The following is a 5,179-nucleotide window of genomic DNA, read 5'->3' on the forward strand; positions in this document are numbered from 1 at the left end:
GGGCCTTCGGGGTGCTACTGGGTGGGGTTGTGGCACCCACCCGTTCGGGATGGTTGTTGGCTAATTCCTGAAATCACCCAAAAGCCTACCCAGTGGGTGGGCAGGCCACTATGGTGCCACGAGGTGGGCTGCCATCGTGAGTTTTATCGTGCCCACTATGCTCATGAGAGACGTATTGGTTAATTTGGCTCACAAGAAGTATTAATTTAAAAAAAAAATATATCTACTTCATTAAACTAATTTAATATGAAAATTTTCAAAGAAAAAATTTAACCTTTCAATTGCGATAATTCTTCGTTGAATATGTTGTTGATAGCAATGTAGCTACTCCACAAATTCGCTCAAGTCTTTTAACGAACCTCAAAAATCTTGATGTGATGTGAGTAACAGTGATAATGGAATTTAGTATGTAGGTGAAATTATGGAGATGTTTTACTGTATAGTTAATGTGGGATAATTTGTTTGAAAAAAAATTAACATGTTAATTTTTTTATGGCAATAAAGGAAAATATGATAAAGAAAATATTATGGAATTCTTTTACAGTGGGGTGACTATGGTATTAATTTGTTTTAGAATGTATTATAAAAATAAAAAAACATTCAATTTTTTAGTAAATATTATATACTTTAACTATTAAAATAATTAATGTAGAAGTTGTTGTTTACAATTTTAATTCGAATGATTTATTTCATAAAAAATTTAGTTTACTTTTTTCAATAAATTGTAGAATAATATAATGAAGGGAAATAAATCTAATAAACTTTTTGGAGGGAAAATTTCATTCTCTAAGCTATATAATATCTTTAGGAGACTCTTCATTTGTATCATTCAACATCTTCTATTTGAAAGGGATGGATTTTCCTGATAGTGAAGTTTTGATTTATACAACATTAACATGGTCATCACATAACAACTCTCTTCATATTGATGAATATAGCGGGAATTCTTCCACTATCAATAGAGAGTCAATTATTTCTCTTAGTCCTAATTCTAAGGACTATGAGAGTAGCATTAATGAAAGAGAGGATGGAGAATTTCAAATAAATAAAAGTCACAGATTCCACTTCGTCCTAATTCTAAGGACTATTAAAGCAGTAGTAATGATGAGCTTGATGACAAATTTCAAAATAATGGAGTGTCATAGTGTTCACTTAGTCCTAATTCTAAGGACTATGAGAGCAACAATGATGAAGAGAATGATGGTGAAGTTAAAAAGAATGGAGTGTCATGGTGTCGACTTAGTCCTAATTCTGAGGACTATGAGAGGAGTAGTGTTGAAGAGTATGATGACGAATTTCAAAAGAATGGAGTGTCACGGTGTCCACTTAGTCCTAATTCTAACGACTATGAGAGCAGCAGTGATGAAGGGCCTAATAATGAATTTCAAAAGAATGGAGTGTCAAAGTGTCCACTTAGTCCTAATTATAAGGACTATGAGGGTAGTAGTGATGAAGAGCATGATGATGAATTTCAAAAGTATGGAGTGTTACAGTGTCCATTTAGTCATAATTCTAAGTACTATGAGAGCAGTAGTGATGAAGAGCTGGATGATGTATTTCAAAAGATTGGAGTGTCACAGTGTCCACTTAGTCATAATTATAAGGACTATGAGAGCAATAGTGATGAAGAGCGTGATGATGAATTTCAAAAGAATGGAGTGTCACAGTGTCCTCTTAGTCCTAATTCTAAGGACTATGAGAGCAACAGTAATGAAGGACAAGATGATGCACTTAGTCCTAATTCCAATGAGTATAAAGGTAGCAGTGACAAAGGACAAGATGTAGCATCTTCAATAACTAAACAGTCACATTTTTTACGTAGTCCTAATTCTATGGACTATGAGAGTAGCACTGACAATGCACATGAGGAAGAATATACATTAAACATCAATTCAAATTTTCCATTCATTCTGAACTCTAAGGACTATGACAGTAGCACTAAACAAGGGAAAGATGAAGAATATCCTCCAAGTTAGTATTTGAAAAGCATAGCTTATCATGGTGTGGATAACATTCCTCTTAATGATGATGAAAATCCTTATAAAAATGATGATCCAATGATGGAGATGTTGCCAAGAAATATTGTATTGAGGAGTAGGAGCAGACCTTTTCGTATCAATGGTAGATGTTCTAGTTATACAAGGGGTAGAGCATAATATCTTACGAGAAGAAGTTCTATCAGCGCTCTCATTTCAAGTGAATGTTGCCAAAAGGATTGCTTGAAACATATGGATGTCAAAGATCTGCATTAGAGAGTAGGAAGAAATATTTGTCAATGAATAAAAGCATGCAAAATTCACATTTAGTTGGGTGCATGCAATCAACATTGTCAGGTTATGATTATCATATTAGGACTTTATTTATCTGTAGATATTTCAAAATGTTTCATTCGATTGGGAATTTTCGTCTCTCGAGAATTCAAGAAAATTTGGAAAAGGATCCCACATTTTTTTTAGAAGTACATCATAAAGGATAGTTTGGGCCATTATCAAACACTCCAATGTCATGGATGAAAGATTTATTTTCAAAGCATGGAGAGTGTATTCCAAATTGAGAGACAATACATATTCCAGATAATTTTTCAAGACGAGAATTCTACAACTTATGCAAAGAATATGCAGAAGGTGATGAGGGACATGGCCGGTTTATTACATATCAATATTTTGTGAAGGTATGGAAGAAAGAATTCGACAATGTCCATATTCCTAAGAAGACAAGGATGGGGATTTGAAGTACATGTGCTTCTCTTAAATAAAAAAGGGACAAATGTGAAGGGTGAGAAATAGGTAAGCATTCATAACTTTAACTTTTAAAATTGTATAGTCATCAACTATGAAAACATATTTCTTAATGGCTTTCTTTTATGTTGTGTAGATTCAATTGTCAAAGAACTTCAGGAGCATCACGAACAACAAAAAAATGAAAGGAAAATGTTGTACAAGCATCGGAAGAAGTGTTATGATAATCCGAATAAATATTTGGGTTTGATAATTGACGGTATGGACCAGAAGAAAACACTTACCACATTTTTTTCGCACACCCAAAAATTTACAGGAGGAAGATTTTATTCAGTATCACTTGGTCAATTGTATGGTCTTCAATGGGAAAATGTTGCCAAGGGTGTACTTCAGAGCTCCAAATATTCATAATGATGTAAATATTACCATAACCATAATTCTTGATGTGCTTTCTCATTGGTTTGGTAACCTTCCTGAAGTTTTGGTATCTACAATCGGACAACACTTGCTGTGGGAACAAAAATCAGGTTGTTTTTGGATATCCAAACATGCTTGTTGAATTGAGAATTTTTCAAAAGGTAAAGGTTGGTTTCCTTCTTGTAGGGCACACTCATGACCATATTGATCCGATGTTTAGTCATTTTTCGGTCACATTGAGGAGGAAGGAAGTTGGGAGCTTGCCATCATTAATTTAATGTATTAAGAAATCATACATGCCAGAGCCTACTTTTGATGTGTTGGAAGAAACTATTGACATGCGAAGGTTTATTCTAGGATCATATGGTGAGGGGAAATGCATTGAACAACTTAATGACATTAGCTTCCAACATCAATTCCGTATCAAAAAAATTGATGGGAAAACACTAATATGGGGCAAGAAGTATTTAGCTACTGCAGAATGGGCACTGTCATTAGGTTTGCAATTTTTGAAGTTCATTCTAGATCATCCAATCTTTTCATAAAAAATATTGTTATTACAATTAGTTGGTGAAGTTCATAATGCACGCAGACAAAATAGAGATATAAATTATTCTGATTTCCTAGAAGAAATTAAAAAATGTACTAGATATACATATGAGTACTTTGGCATTGTTGATTCAGTTTGGTGGGAGTCATTTTTCAATAATCAAAGTGATATCATTTCAAAAACAAAAAAGTTAAGATATACCTTTGAAAAATCCATTTATTTGGTTAGAAAATGTGTCAAATGAACATGAGGAAATAAACATTGTTGAACAACAACAATCTCAAGGTATTATTAATTTTTCACAGGTAGAGGAAAGAGAGATCTATATTGGTTCCAGAAAATCTCGTGCACAACATGAATCCATGGAAGACCTTTATAGGGGTTTAATAGAAGATATTAAGGAGGGTTTCATGATCACAGTGCTAGCAGATGGAGATCCCAATGGCTATCCATTCTGGGTTGCTAAAGTTATAACGGTCTTTACAGAAAATGAGGATGTCACAAGTGTTGAAGCACATTGGTATGCCACAAATACACACCCATTCATTGGTTTTTATAATCCAAAGATGGTAGCTGACAAGAAAATGGTAGAAAGAGAAAAGGAAAGGGTACAAATATAAATCGTCGCCGCAAAGACATATTAAAATTGGAGGATGTTGACATACTTGTTTATGACTTCAATTTAAAAAAGAGAGGAACTCCTCACTTCAAGATGATAGAGATTTTGAAAAGGTTGTTACCAGAAGGAACAATGTTGAGATGGGAGTCTGCTGAAACCAATCGTAGATCTAGAAGAATTTTGAAACCTGAAATGGTGGGCATGCGTGTGGACTCAGATGGGCCACTAGTTGATGAAAGAGAAGAATATGGAACATCTTCATGAGCATCCAGTCACTCATCTGAAGATGTGAATTCTGATGGTGTGTAAGAAAATATGAGTGATTTTGAATAATTGATTAAGACAGTTTATATAATTGATGTATGAATCATGTCTTGAAATAAAATTTTTGATTTCCATATGGTGTTAAATGAGAAGTTATGAGGCATTTTTATGTTGTTGGATTATATGTTTTGATTATGATAATTTTTATTGTTTAAAATATCTACAATGTAACATTAAATTAGAGATATAATGTATGTTTTATTCAATATACAAATAATGACTTTTGAATTCATTTAGTGATGTAATTTTTTCATAATGTCATGGTTTTTTAATTTTATAGTTCAAAAATTTTCAATTTCTTTTGTATCTAGCATGTTTTTTTTTTTCTCGTTAAGACTATGCTATTCTATTATGTACATAAACAGGAAAACAGTTACAGTCATGCGGTCATGTTGCCAGAGGCCAAGAATGGCATTCTGGACTGACAGTAATCAGAAAAACCTCCCACACCTGTGCCACAGCATCAGGACAAATCACCCACGCAGGGGTATCACCCTTGAGAAAAACCACCCACGCAGGGGCGCCACCACT

This window comes from Pinus tabuliformis, chromosome 2_1 (assembly GCF_031772625.1).
Source record: "Pinus tabuliformis cultivar Carrire ecotype Pingquan chromosome 2_1, CPIR1, whole genome shotgun sequence".
In the NCBI taxonomy this organism is placed as follows: Eukaryota; Viridiplantae; Streptophyta; class Pinopsida; order Pinales; family Pinaceae; genus Pinus; species Pinus tabuliformis.